Source organism: Pleurodeles waltl, chromosome 12 (assembly GCF_031143425.1).
Source record: "Pleurodeles waltl isolate 20211129_DDA chromosome 12, aPleWal1.hap1.20221129, whole genome shotgun sequence".
In the NCBI taxonomy this organism is placed as follows: Eukaryota; Metazoa; Chordata; class Amphibia; order Caudata; family Salamandridae; genus Pleurodeles; species Pleurodeles waltl.
This window is the reverse complement of record NC_090451.1, coordinates 258,602,533-258,618,785: the sequence shown is the minus strand read 5'-3', so window position 1 is coordinate 258,618,785 and position 16,253 is coordinate 258,602,533.

Here is a 16,253-nt window from a genome sequence, read left to right as displayed (position 1 = left end):
AGTGCTGCGGCTCTTGCTTTTGTTTTATATGCAAGCAGTGCGGAGCTCACGGAGTGATTGCCTGTAGCTTTTGCAAATCTGAGAACTGCTCCGGCTTGTTGGGCCAAGGAAATTCTGCTTTTGTAGATTTGTGGTTTCCATGTCTGTTTTTCATCTAATCTGCAGCCCAGGTAATCATAAGTGGCCAAAGGCTTATTATTTGCCCTAAAAGTCGATTGCAGCGTCTGTTTTTGGTTGAGAATCATAAACTTTGTTTTCCCCTCATTGATTACCATGCTCCTTGAGGTACAGAAAGATTTGAAGCCCCTAAGTAGTCCATGCATTGCTATCTCTGTTCTTGCCAGTAGTACGGCGTCATCAGCAAAGAGCAAGATAGGTATACTTTCATTGGCTAGTTTTGGCACGTCCAGATTTAATTCCTTCAAAACCTGACTTACTTTATTTATATAACAGTTGAATAAGGTTGGGGCCAAAACGCAGCCTTGTTTTACACCTCGCTCAATTGGAATTTCGGCCGTATAATAATTTCTCGTAGAATATCTGACCCTGGCAGTGTTTCCTGTATGCAATAGAATTAGCAGCCTTAAGATTTTTCCCTGTATGCCCATGTCCGACAATAACTGCCATAATGTTTGGCGATTTACGCTGTCGAAGGCTGTTTGGAGATCCACAAAGACCAGGTATAATGGACAGTTTTTAAGGGTGGCGTATTTAGCACAGATCATGTTTAGCTTAAAAAGTTGGTCTGTTGTACTTTGGCCTCGCCTAAAACCAGCTTGGTGTGTTGATATTAAATCTCCATCCTCTAGCCATTGGTCTAGACGCGACTGGATCAATTTGGCAAAAATCTTTCCAACACTATCAAGCAGCGAGATAGGTCTATAATTGCTCACCATGTCCCGAGGCCCTTTTTTGTGAATTGGAACGATTATTGATTCCTTCCAAGAAGGAGGGATTACCTCATAATGCCAAACACTGTTGAATAGACGGGCTAGAGCAGGTAACCATAACGTTAGCTGGTTACGGTAAGCATCTGAAGGAATGCCATCTGGGCCTGCAGCCTTATGCGGCTTTTGGAGAAGGATAACTTGTTTGATCTCTTTTTCGCTGAATTCTGATATTAACTTTGTTGCACGTGGAATGACATGGGCTACTTGCGTGGAATTTGTGCAGGGAAATTCGTTGGAGACTAGTACATTCTGGGTTCCGTTTACCGATCTAACAAGACGATTTGAAGATGCTGCGTGGGTCTTTTGAAGAGGAAGTACTTTACTTAATCTTTGATTTCTTCCTGCCAGCCCTTGAGTGAGGATGTTTGGGTTATTGGTCATACCTGGTGCTGTTTTGGCCACTTCCTGATACAAGGCAGTAAAATGCTTTACCCAAAGTTGAGGGTTGATATTCAGTTCTAGGTTTTTCGGAGGACCTTCGCATCCCCACCTGACAATCTCCCAAAACTTTTTGGAGTTCCCTGCCGTTATTGCTTGCAGTAAAGTTTTCCAAAGTTTATGTGGAAATATCTTCCTTTTGTATCTTAATAGTTTTTTGTACTGTTGCCTACATCCATGAAAATGTTGCTCATTGGAATCGTTCAAGTGCCGGTTCTTCAGTGCTTGTGATAAGGTCTTTTTTAGCTTTAAACACTCTTCGTCGAACCAGCCCTCCATCATTTTAGGATTGATTTGAGGATGCTTGATCTTTTCCTTTTTTGTTTGCAATAGCAAATTATTAAAGTTGTACAGGAGGGGTATAGCGTCATTAACTAATGGGTTTAAGAACGTGCTAAGTAATGACACCCAGGTTTGGCTGGGAACACTCATATAAGGTTCATCCTCATTTGACCTTAATATGTTTTTCCTGTTTGGTCTCATAGTTATTGTTAGGCTATTTCCGTTGAATGGAGACTCCGTCTTCCCTGGGCTCGTGTCCGGATGGACTATCTCCATTAGCAGTGGGTCGTGATCACTCTCAATTCTGTCCCTTATTTCCATATCGATGACATAGTGCCAGGCTTCGATGTTTATTGCCATATAGTCAATTATGCTTTGCCTTTTTCCAGTTCGAAAGGTAGATTTAAAGATTTTATCTGACTTTGTTCTCCCATTTAATGTGCGAAATCCTCCTTCTATTAATGCTTCAAAGATTAATTCTCCTTTCTTGGAGTCATTACAACGTTGGATAAGAGGCGTTGGGATATTCCAAGCATAATCTTCCTCTGCTACTTGTTCATCCCAGAGGATAGAATGAGGTTTAGTGTTGAAGTCGCCACATATCAAAAAAAAGGTTTTACAAAGTTGGAGAGAGCGATTATTCGTGTGACCTGGTACTGGGATCCTCCGATCCATGGTTCTTTTATTTCATGTAATATCAAGGATAGGTCTCGATCCATGGTTACTCGTAGGTTTCAAACATCTCCTTCTGGTGTTGAAGGTTCTTTTTGTTCCTTATGCCATATGGTAGCAGGATGGTACTTTTGCCATTGTCCGGAGGTCATATCCTCTTTCTTTGTGGTATTGAGCTTTAGATGGTTAGTTATCATCCATATGGTTATGGCACAGAGGTAGTCATCAAGTTGTGAATTGTAGAGGCATTCAGGACTATCCATTTTTAAAATCATTTGGGTGTAATCTGCATAGATTTAACAGTTGAGGTTGTATGATTTAATCAGCTTTGGTGAGGGGTTAGTTAGGTAAATAATGAATAATAGAGAGAATATGATGGACACCTGAGAAAATGACACAGTGGTGTGAATGAGGTGATTTGAAAGGTTATAGGAAGAATACACTTTGTCTACCTGTGAGATGAGGAACGGTCCATTTTAGACCATTTCACGGGTTCTGTGATCGTTCCATCTTTGCAGTAGCATGTGGTGTTGGGCAGTCAGAAACAGAATAGTTCATTGTGTCAATCTCACAAAAGCAGGCCATACAATGGATAATCAACAAACAACCATTTGACAACATATCAGAAATATTTTCTAATAAAAACAATTTGTAAAAAAGATAAGAATAATCTCACTTCCAAAAAAGTCCCCTCATAAGTAAGAGACGGACAATTATAAAGTCCACAAATAAAACAAATGTCCACATCTACATTGCGAGCTATAAGCAATGCAATCAGAAAAGCGAGTCGGCAGAACTTTTATAGAACACCCTGGATTTCACAATTAACTGTGTTTAATGTAGTGATCCAGTTTCTCTCCAAGGTCGCCACTAGGTAGCTATCGTTCAGACCATGTTTCCATAGAACAAGCTTTTTTTGACTTGCCTATACTGTATTATTGGCACTGTTTGACGAATCTTCAAAAACATTTCCCAAAAAATTGCACCGCTGATTCGTTGTACACAGAAAGTTTCAGAGTCATCCGTCAAGCAGATGCGGAGAAAAGAGAAGGTCAAACAAATTGTGTTTCCCATGTTAAATTCCATAGGACTTTTAAACATGACTACAGCCTGAACCACTGGATGGAATTACACCAAATTTGGCAGAATGCTAGCTGTCAGTATGCAGATTGTGCATTTGCTTATTTGGTGTAAATCCGTTCAGTAGTTGTGGAGCTATTAAAGGGAAAATAAATTTGATATTTCTGGCCACGAGGACTTTGGTAATAATGACGAGCTTGTGCAGGGAAATGCACAACTTTGATTGGCTGCCAACACTTTAAACCAAGAAGTGTTGGCACCCATCTTGGGACTCCGCTTCAGCAGAGTCCCAGGAAAAAAATGTGACAAAACAAAAGGGGTCAGGGTAGGAACACCCTAACTCCTTAGAACTGGTGGTGGGGCCCGACAGAGGTAAAAAGCATTAAAAAAAACAAAATACAGCAACATTTTGACAAGATCACAAATTCACGGTAAAAAAAAACAAAAAAAAAACAAGTGCGGGCTCCAGCTCTTGTTTTTTAATGACCCCCGGGTGGGCCGGTCTCGGGCATTGTTTTTTTTATTTTTTATAGGGGGGCCTCTTGGACACCCCACAGCCCAGGGGACCACCACCTCCCACGGGGCATTTGTAAAATGTCATGTGGGGGGGCAATGGACACCCCGCACCCTGGTGACCACCACCTCCGTGGAACAAAATGTCTTTATTATGTGAGAGCCCCAATGGCCTCCCTCACAGTCTCGGGGACCGCCACCACCTGGAGGCATATATTAACATATGTGTGCGGGGGCTCACCCCCCGCAGCCCTGGTGCCCACCACCTCCCCAGGTCATTAGACAAATATGTGTGGGGTGCTGTGCGGCGCCCCGGGGACCACCACCACCCCAGAACAAAATGCTTTTATGTGGTGAAGGCCCGATGGCCTCCCCCACAGCCCTGAACACTGCCACCTCACCAGGGTGATATATTAACATATGTATGGGGGGGCACTTGGCTCCTCCACAGCCCCAAGGACCACCACCTTCTGGGGCAAATAGTAACAAATGGAAAGGGCGGCCATTTCAGACCCCTTTAGCCCCAGGGACCACCAACTCCCCAGGGGTATTTACATTGGAGGTGGGCTGTGCAACCCCTCAAGGAACCACGGATGGCCCTAGGGACCACCATTCCCCAAGGTTAGCTCCTGAGACATAGCTGTTTGTTGAGGCTTGGCTGCAGGTTTGACAGCTGCAGCCAGTCACAGCAAACATAACTCCGCTTTCTGAAAACGGGACCTGTCAAACAGGTTCCACTGTCAGAAAGCAGAGTTTTCATCTGTCTCCCCTGCAAGCAAATATGCGTGCAAGGAAGACAGATGAAAGCATTGCACCAGCAAGCTGGTATCTGCTGTTAAAAGCAGCTGCCTGCTTGCTGGAGCAATGGAACAGCATGGGGGAGGTCTTGAGGCTCCCCCCACAAGCCCCGATAGCCCATAGAGGGCCAAAAATAATGTAAAAAATAACAATGGGCGGGGACCACAGGGAAGCCTGGAGGCTGCCTCCGCGGTCACCGACAGCCTGTAAAGGGCAAGAATTTTTTTTTAAAAAGCTGTGGCCTAATGGTGAAGGTCGTTCACATTGAGAGTTGAGGGTTCGACTCTTGGTGTATCCTTAGTCATTTCCCTTCAATCAACTGCAAATGTTTGTCTTATAATGGAAGGTGCTATTACTGTTTTTAAATGACAAATACATATTTCTTTTTAATTTGTGCAGAAATATTTAATTCATAATACATGATCCATCTAAAAGGACTCTGGGGGTCATTACGACCCCGGCGGTCAGTGTAATAGTGGCTGTAGTACCGCCAACAGGCTGGCTGTACATACTGCCACTATTATGACAAAGCTAAATCCAAACTGCAAATTTAACACACCGACCACCACGGTGGTAATGACCGCCGGGCTGGAGACTACAGTCTCGCATCACTAGGCCACCCATGGCATTATGACCCCACCCACCGTCATGGTTTCTGTGGCTTCTGTCCCGCCATGAAAACCCTCTCCCTCCTGACCCCCGACCTACACACACCTAAGTGAACATACATACACACTCTGACACACACGCATACCCACATTCACCCATGCATGCATACATACATTCATACACACACACAGCAACACTCACAAACATACATACTAGCACACACGCAATCACATGACACAACATACATGTACACACACCCATTCATGCACACATGAATTACACATGCATCACACCTGCATGCATGCACGCAAACGCAGGGGGTCCTCCGGCAGGAGACGGGACGCGACGCTGCTGCCAGCAGCAGCGTCAATCCAGCAGAACACCGCCAGGCCTCATCATGGCTCATGATAAGGTCGGCAGCCTTTTGCTGGCGTGCACCTTACCGCTGTCCGCCGCCATGACTGTAGCCGGAATTCCGGCAGCCTTCTGGCAGAATTCCGGCTACGGTCATATTTTGGTGGACCGTTGATAGCCACGGCGACGGTATGTTGGCCGCTGTCGCCGTGGCAGTAGGTGGCATTTGCCACCAATGTGATAATGAGGGCCTCTATCTCCCTCTCACTCTTTCTCTCTTTTAATCTTTTTCTCCCACTCACACACCCACTCATACCCTTACACACCCACTCACAGACCCACTCAGACTCTCACACACAGACCCTCTCACAGCCCCACTTACACCCTCATGCACCCACTTGCGCAGAAACGGATGCACCCACTAAGACACTAATGCATGCACTCTCACACCCAGACTCTCTCACAGCCACTCTTACCCCCAGAGACACCCTCTTACACCTATTTGCATACCCAGATAAATCGGCTGTGGCCTACTCCTGCCGTGCATGACCAAAGGTCTGTGTGCAGAGTAGGGTTTGGTGGTTAGGAGGGTTGGCCGCAGGGACTGGCTGCAGGCCAGGGCTTGCGGGCAACCCCTGCTGTGCATGGGCGAAGGCCATGCACTGTGTAAAGTTGGGTGATTATAGGGGATTGGCTTCACAGACTTGTGCCCTAAGGTAAATATAACTTGCGCCTTCGTCATGCACAGCTGATTACTCCACATATTATGTCATTGATGAGATCTTGTATAGCATCTTTGATATCACTGCAAGGTTTGCCAAAACGTTATTCATAAGAAAACGGTGCATGGCAAGGGCACGAATATTAGTTACCTTAGGGTGGTGTTAGACCTGACAGCCTTAGGGTGGTCACCGCTAACTTTTTGCCTGCCTGCCTCCACTTTTTAGATACGTTTTTTTGCTGGTTTTAAGACTCTGCGCACTTGACCACTGCTAACCAGTGCTAAAGTGCATATGCTATCTCCCTTTAAACATGGTAACATTGGATCATACCCAATTGGACTCTTTAATTTACTCATAAGTCCCTAGTAGAGTGCACTATGTGTGCCCAGGGCATGTAGATTAAATGCTACTAGTGGGCCTGCAGTACTGATTGTGCCACCCACCTAAGTAGCCCCTTAACCTTGTCTCAGGCCTGCCATTGCAAGGCCTGGGTGTGCGGTTTCCCTGCCAATTTGACTTGGCATTTAAAAGTACTTGCCAAGCCTAAACCTTCCCTTTTTCTACATATAAGTCACCCCTAAGGTATGCCCTAGGTAACCCATAGGGCAGGGTGCTGTGTAGGCAAAAGGCAGGACAAGTACCCATGTAGTTTACATGTCCTGGTAGTGTAAAACTCCTAAATTCATTTTTACACTGCTGTGAGGCTTGCTCCCTTCATAGGCTAACATTGGGGCTGCCCTCATACATTGTTTGAGTGGTAGCTGCTGATCTGAAAGGAGTAGGCAGGTCATATTTAGTATGGCCAGAATGGTGACATTAAATCCTGCTGACTGGTGAAGCTTGATTTAATATTACTATTTAAGAAATGCCACTTTTACAAAGTGAGCATTTCTCTGCACATAAATCTTTATGTGCCTTACACTCCACTTCTGGCTGGGTTTAGATGACAGCTCCTTGTGCATTCACTCAGACACACCCCAAACACAGGATACTCAGCCTCATCTGCATACATCTGCATTTTGAATGGGTCTTCCTGGGCTCGGAGGGTGGATGGCCTGCTCTCACACAAAGGACTTCCACACCACCTACTGGGACCCTGGCAGACAGGACTGAACTGAAAGGGGACCAGGTGCACGTCTAAGCCACTCTTTGAAGTCTCTCCACTTCAAAGGCACATTTGGGTATATAAACAGGGCCTCTGCCCCTACCAACTCATACACTTCCTGGAGAAGAAACTTGTAACCAGAACCTGCATCTTGCCAAGAAGAACTGCCTGGCTGCCCAAAGGACTCACCTGACTGCTTTCTGTGAAGGACTGCTGCCTTGCTGTTGCCCTGTTGCCTTGATGCTCTCTGGCTGAGGTGAAGAAGTGCTCTCCAAGGGCTTGGATAGAGCGTGCCTCCTGTTCCCCGAAGTCTCAGGAACAAAAAGGCTTAGTTACTTGAAAGAACTCGAACTATAACTGCTGAGTTTCTGTGGTTATGTTTGAGTAAATTTAGAACCTAACTATCACCTCCCTCCCTGCTCAGAGCTGCGTCAGGATTGGCTGGGAGCACCCTGGCTTGGCACTCAGAGGCAGACTGGGAGCCTGTAAGGGCTCTCTGCAGCCCAGCAACTGTGTTGCTGGGCTGGAGAGAGCCTGAAGTGCATGTGTGTTTGGCCAGCCCGAGGCGGCCAGCCAAATACACATGTGCTCTGAGGGGAGTGCACAGTGCACTCCCCTCGCTGCTCATCATCCCTGTGGCCCCGCCCCTTCCACCACGAAAGGATAATAAACCTAGTTTATTATCCCTCCGTGGTGAAAGCTTCGCAGCTTCTGCTGCTGGCGGTGGGGGGTGACGCTCCTCCTCCCTAATGGAGGAGCCGCCCCTGCTTTCCACAGTTTTCCTTTCAATGTCAAAACTCCCTTCATGGTTGCTGTGAGTTTTAGATCGTCACAGATAGATATGATGGCTGACTCTGTGCCCTTGCCTGGTCTGGAGCTGAACTGTTGATCTGACAATAAGCTAAAAGTGCATGTTTTGCGGACACCTGCGTGTCTAAAGAGAAAAAGGTAATTACTGCTCTGTGTTTCCGAACACTGCCTCATGTAGCCCATGCACTAACTTGGAGGGTTTGTGAGTTAATATAGGAGCTGGGGATGCCACAAAGTAACTCACTGACATTCTTCTGGACCGGGCAGCACAGACAATGACATCATGACATTGCCACCCTGTTTTGAGCTGTGCTGAACTCCTCTCAGATCTTTTGAGTTTTTCATGCACTCACCTTATATCTTCCTTATTTCACAGGGTGATGGTTATACTTCATTTTGCCAAATAGCTGTTATATTTGGTCACTCCTTTGGAGTCGCCTTATTGATACCTAGGAGTGGTGTAACATTAGACCCTGCCGAGCTCCAGGGTGCCCCCTCAACCTGGCGGGCCCCTGACCTGAGAGCTCCTGACTGGGTCCAGGGGTGGGGAGGGGACCCTGCATGCACTTTGCATAGTGGAATCCCCTCAAGTTTCGTTACGGCACTTATACGTAGTTGTAAAAAAATAAATATATTCTCCCCCCTTTCATCTCTTAGCCTAAATTATCAAACATTTGCTCCCTAACTCATTAATGTCCTCTTTCCCCATCTAGCCTGTTCCCTCCCTCCTCCCTTTCCCTTCATTGAATAGCACTTATTCCTTTCAACAATTACTACGTGTGAACTCACTAACGTCTCAAACGCGCATGCTGCATGAAGCAGGTGGATCTCCATCTTCCCGAGGGATGGGTTATTAAAATATGTTGATTGTCGACTGTTGTATCCTAATGTTACACATTTTGATAGTGACGCACACCCACTGTGTTTAAGAACAATTTAATCCGCATATTATATTGTTTTCAATTTGACGTTGTTTCCATTTTATAAGCTAGGCCGCATTGCAAGAGCTGAGAAATCAGCGGGGTTAATGAATAAATCATTATTAGTGCACTGTGTTACAACTAAGTCCCGCACCGAAAGTCACATTGAAATCAGTTTTATCCCAGGGCGTGAGATTCTTGACTTTTGCATTTTTACATCACTGAATGAAACACATGATTTGGATTTCCTGCTGTCAACATTTCATTGTCGTCTGTTAAGGGGATCCTACAGATTCAACTCACATTCTGACTTAGCTCCCACAGCCTTTACGTTCAGAATCCAGTCTGTTTTACTGTAAATGTCATTAGCCACATTCTCATTGTCGCTAGGATTAACTACGTTTGAGTGAGTTGGGATTCTACCAGGGCTTTAGACAAACTGGTTATGTGTAATTTAAAATGTAAAATATTCAGAAATAAAACAGGATGGCACCAAACGTCAGTTCCTTAACTGCTTCAGGGGAGTGAATCCACTGTTAATGAGCAACTGATAGAAATATCATATTCCAAGATCTCTGGGGGTTTATGCAAATGTAATTTTGATGGTGATCTCTCACTGCAGTACATCATGTAGAAGCTTTAAGTGTGAAGTACATGAGAATTGTATTTATTCCATGAGTCCGTGCCAGGCACTTCATGTTGTATGAAGTATTTAATAAACAGTGATCGGGGTACCTAACTGCATAGAGTTAAGTGAAGACATATAAGCCATCACACATCTCTACAGATGCACTTTGCAAGCTGTACTATGAATCATTATTCTTTTCATGGACTACCTAGGCATTTAGTTAATCATCCTGCTATTGACACCTGTTGATTCCAGGCAGCTCTACACCCAAATGGCTGTGGTAATGAGCTAAAGTAATTATTAGGTAATCTTGATTGCTTTCCAGCCTTTAATTAAATGTCTTGTGCCTAAGATTATACCGCGCCCCATTATAGTCTTATAGCCTGTTGTAGTGCGCTCTACCAGCCATGAAAGGCCAACTCAATTTTTGTAGGTCCAAGCCAAAGGCCAATTCCTATAAGGGGGCGAGATTTGAATGGTTGGTATACTCTCTCTACGGTGGCATATAAGGCTATTAATACATTCCAACCCATCAGTGCTGAGTATTCTAATTAAACACAAAAACCTCCCGATAGACATGGGGGAAGAGGGTAAAACTCAGTGAGACCCCAAAGTGTCTCAGGCCTGGTTTCTTAGCACCACTGTTAATGTTCAATAATTACAGTCCAAGCACAGGGTCATGACAGTACCTGTCCAACATACAGAGTAGGAGCTGTGAAAGTGAACAGTAGCTAGTCTCTGGTTGGACGTGGGCTCTCCCAGACTGCTTTCCTCTGGCAGAGCCGAAGTAGGTGTAGGAGCTGAGGAGAATTATTCCTCCCTTCTTCCTAGGCTGAATTGACACTGGGAGGTACAGGAAGGGGGAGGCTGTCTGTTTTCCTCTCTTTCACAGTCTCTGCCTTGCTCATTCTCCTGCGTAATTCACATAAACTAGACGGGCAGGGAGAGTTTGAGGGTGTAGATTTAAACAGTGAAATGTTGGTAGCAGCAGGCCTCTACGAGGATTTATAAGCACACTTCTGCTCCATTGTCTTCAAAGGACCGCTTTACATTCCAATCTTCTAATAATGCTTACATGCTGACATTTTGTAAAGTGATTAAAGGAGGTCTTTTTGCATCTTCCATTTAAAACCTTTACACACTTTTCATCAAAGTAATATTTTGAACATTCCTACCTGCTTCTTACATAAATCATTTGCTAATGTATCATAGATAAAGCAAAACTGTTTAGTGAGGCATTGGTCTTTGATTATGGACTTACTAGGTGGGATTCTTGTGTGTTTTATCTCCAGGACGAGTAGAAAAGATATGACTTCCTTTCTGGATGATCATGAATATCCTTAGTTGCTACAATATAGTAAATTGAGAAATTATGAAGGGAAAGAGGGTCTACAGTCCTGTTTACATTGAAACAGCAAACCTTTGCTTGTATATTAAAGGATAACCAATCGGCATTTTCCTAGTTCATCCGCCAGGTCAGCTACATTTCAGGAAATTGCTGGGAATTCGGAGTGTCCACAACTAGCTCCATCAAGATAATGTTGGTTTTGGTCATGAACTCAGAATGCAGAGAAATTAGGGGCCAACTGTGACAGTAACATAGGCATAAGGTAAATGGAACTATCCTCTGAGAAAATAGATTAATTGAAGGGTTTCTCTGGGAAGCCAATGGAATTGCACTGCTCTCAACTTTAGCTCATTGTGTTGAAGGAACCACTGGTGATTACACCATGCTAGGTAAGAGAAGCTTGGAGAGGAATTTGCTAAAGTTATAGATTTAATATATTGAGAGACCTGTTTCCTAATGTTTCAGTGATATTTCTGGCCCTGAGAACAGCTCTATTGATCTTCAAATTTAACCTAGCATTGAGAAACGTACAATCTGGATCAGATTTACTCAGAGTTAAGTCCATTTTGTCTAGTAAGGTAGTAATTACACAACTGACCCAAAATACCCCAAGATTTCCCCCACTTAGGAAACTAAGACACTTTTGCGCTAATAAAAATCAATGGATCGCTTTACTAATGATTACCTTTCAATCCCTTCACTCCCTCAATTTGGGAACAATAGCCATCCACATAGTGCAGGGCCTACATTCTTGGAAATCATACTCTATTATCTTGCCAAGGTAGGGCAGTGCCCCCCGCACAGGTGTAAGTTGATACTACTATTGTTAGTGATATTACTGAAGGAGATTAAGGGTGGATTTATAAGACAATTCTGCTTGGGTAACATCTTGCCATTCTTCCTGTCAATATCACTAAAATATACCTGATTGGGAATTATAGATCAAAGGGTAATCACAGTCATACCCTAACTCCTTTAAATGGAGACCCTTTATTTCTTTATTACCTATATTTTGAAATGCTCTTGTCTCTAGGTATTTCCTAACACAAGCTAGCAAAATCAAAATGGCACCTTCAACTGATCACTGTTTGCTGCAGTTACTTGCATAACTCCTTATTGCTATGCCCATGTTAATTTTTTCATTACAAGCAAGACAAATATTTAAAGTAGCAAATACCATCCACAACCAATATAAATAGCCATTTGAAATTAATATGCTTGAGAAACAATGAGTAGAAACAAGTTGAAACAAATAAACTTTAGAAACAAAAAAAAAACCTAAAACAGTGTATTTAGCTTACTAGGATGTATTGGAGTATAATTCCTCAAACTGACAAGAACTGTTAATGCTGATATTTTGCATACCAAGGTTTGCAAAACTAACTGGTTTTCACTAGAGTATACTAACTGTTTTAAGAGCATCCTGCCATGTCTGTCCTGTCGAAGGTTTTTAAAACATTTTGACTGTACCATGAATTGTTTATCACTTTCTATGTATACATAAATGGTTATGATAATGTCAACCAACTAATTTTTGTTCAACGTTGATCCAGGCACTTCATCTCTCCCCCCTTTCACAACTGTCTTCTAACACTTAACATAATGGCAAAACAACTTTCTTGTCTAGGTCTGGGCAAAATATAAATTACACTGGTGTAATTTGTGTAATTTTGGAAATTTCATGTTCTGCCTGTTACGTGAAATTCCTGAAATTATGCCATAACATGTAATTTCATGCCATTCGTTGAAGTTGTAAAAATGTTCAGCTAGCACATGTAAACTACAAAGTGAAAGGCTGTTGTTTTTGTGTAGGTTTTATATGCTTTCTCTGTTTTTCTAGCACAAATGTGTTGTATCTAAAATAGAGGTGAGGGTGCATTTTCACTAAAATATTCTGTTAAAAGGTGGATTTGCATTTTTCATCATTTTGTTTAATTTGGTATAATTTTAACATTTCACATTATTGCATGAAAGCAAATTATGCAGGTTTTGCACAGCCTAGTTTTGTCATCTCCCATCTTAGATGTAGAATGTAATGCAATTAATACTCTTAAGAGATTTACATAAGAAATGATCTATCCAAAAAACCGATTGGCGAACGTGACAAACACTCTAAAGTAATACCTTGAACACTTTGTAACTGATATCTACTTGAACTCATTCCAAAGGAGACACTAAAACTAAGTACATTTTTGACTAAACTATGACGGACCATAGACACAATCCATTCCTAATTTCCATTAAACATGAAAGCCCAAAATAACGCATGGAGTCAAATTTTCAGTATTCCTATGAAACCAAGAAACTAAGGGCCTGATTCTAACTTTGGAGGACGGTGTTAAACCGTCCCAAAAGTGGCGGATATACCACCTACCGTATTACGAGTCCATTATATCCTATGGAACTCGTAATACGGTAGGTGGTATATCCGCCACTTTTGGGACGGTTTAACACCGTCCTCCAAAGTTAGAATCAGGCCCTAAATGCCCAACTATAAGCATTACCAACAACGGAAAGTTTATGACCGAAGGCACAGATTCCTTATTGCCTACCTTTGAAGTCCTGTCTCATGCTACCAACAAACATTCTAATCCTCTTGTGCCTTTAAATTACAACAATTTCATTGAAGCTGAAAAGTTGTCTATTCTTTTAGGCATCTACCAGTGACATAACTCTAAGCCCTGTCCAGACACACCTGCATCTCCAAGAACACTAACCCATATAGAATGAAAAAATAACAACACTAACACAAGCCTCCCACTTTTAAATGGAAATATCATGCTATATTATCCTAAGTACTTATACCACCATCCTGATGCCAGCCATTAAACCTGATATTGGTGCTTACATCCTAGAACCCTGAAACAAACTTGGACCATAGCCACAGAAACACTTTCTCATTAATGCCAACACAATGGGCCTCATTCCGAGGCCGGCGGGCGGCGGTCGCCGCCCGCCTGGCGGGAACCGCCATATGGCCGCTTTCGACCGCGGAGGCCATTCTGACTTTCCCGCTGGGCTGGCGGGCGACCGCCAGAAGGCCGCCCGCCAGCCCAGCGGGAAACCCCTTCCCATGAGGAAGCCGGCTCCGAATGGAGCCGGCGGAGTGGGAAGGTGCGACGGGTGCAGTTGCACCCGTCGCAAATTTCAGTGTCTGCTAAGCAGACACTGAAATTCATTGTGGGGCCCTCTTACGGGGGCCCCTGCAGTGCCCATGCCATTGTCATGGGCACTGCAGGGGCCCCCAGGGGCCCCACGACACCCCATACCGCCATCCTGTTCCTGGCAGGCGAACCGCCAGGAACAGGATGGCGGTATGGGGTGTCGGAATCCCCATGGCGGCGCAGCAAGCTGCGCCGCCATAGAGGATTCCTGGGGGCAGCGGAAAACCGGCGGGAGACCGCCGGTTTTCCTGTTCTGACCGTGGCCACACCGCCACGGTCAGAATGCCCTGCGGGGCACCGCCAGCCTGTTGGCCGTGCTCCCGCCGACCCCGGCCCCAGCAGTCCTTGACCGCCGGGGTCGGAATGACCCCCAATATGTCATGAAAGTTCAATCATTGTCCTGTTGCACTCTGCCACCACACTACTTGAAGCTCTACCATACCTTCAAAAAAAGCCATTTGTCATGAAGGACAACACCAACTAAGGACAATGAAGAAGAAAATTGGAACCTTCAATAAACACTTGCAGATATAGAAGTTAGAGCTGACCTTCCACAAAGAAGGTCAGATCCATAAGGCACAGTCACATCAGAGTATAATGATCCCTTCCTTTGAAGGATGATTTCAACCTCTCCATTTCAAAATTACCACTACACTGCAGCTGCGACCTGACCATAGTGCATTGATCAACCACATTTAAAATCAGAACTTATCTTCCTAGCAATTTTAGAAGACATTCTTCAAGCTCATTAAGCCATTCAATAAAATCATTTAACTCTTTCTTTAACACATAAACTAACAATGTGACAACCTAGAAAAAAGTCCTTCCTTAAGCAATCATTATTGAAAATACTCATGAAATTGAGGGCCAAAAATTAACCTGCACCACTTCCAGAAGATCCCATCTCCAATCTGAGTAGGGGGGGACCCTAAATGAGATAAAACGCAATTTCTAGCTTTTAAATGTCCAACAGCCTTCCAATTGAAACAAAAATCTTCCACAGCTCATTCCAGAAGATTCCACCACACTCCAGTGTGCCTGAAGCGCAAATTAATTGGTGATGAAAAGCTGGAAAACCCCTCAAAGAAAGCTTGATAGTAAGTATAGGACAAGTGGCAAATAGATAAGAACAGGAGCAAGCCAGATAATCCTGAAAAAAGATACCATATCTGGTTCTCTGTTGTCTGTTACTTAGAGGGTAGGGGCCTTAATAGCTGGTCCCTCTGCAAAGACTTTGGAGGGAAGAAAAGAGAAGCTTCTGCCAAAACACTATCCAATGAAATTACTGAAAACCCTGTCTGTCCAACTGTCAGCCTAACTGCTCAGGATTTGGAAGAAAGAGAAATGAACCTATTGGTTACAAAATATTTTTTTTCACCATTTCTTGTTAAAAACGTCTCTTTTATTCTTTGAATGAATTGACTTTTGGGAACTAATACACTTAGTTTTTTTTTTTTTTTCAACATCTGTTTTATTGTTTTCAACACATGCATTCGACAATGAACACAAGCATCAAAGCAACAGGATGCCAACCTTTACACAATATTCAAACATCAAAATAACAAACTAAGGGGGGTCATTACGACCTCGGCGGTCTTGCAAAAAGACCGCAGAGGCCGCGGGAGACAGAATACCGCCATTGCAGGCGGTATTCCTGCCTCCCTATTATGACATTTCCGCTGGGCCAGCGGACGGTAACAGTGTTACCGTCCGCTGGCCCAGCGGAAATGTCACATCAACATTGCTGCCGGCTCGTAATAGAGCCAGCGGCAATGCTGATGTGCATCGGGTGCAGTAGCACCTGTCGCGCATTTCACTGCCCGAAATTCGGCCAGTGAAATGCGAGACGGGGCTATGCCT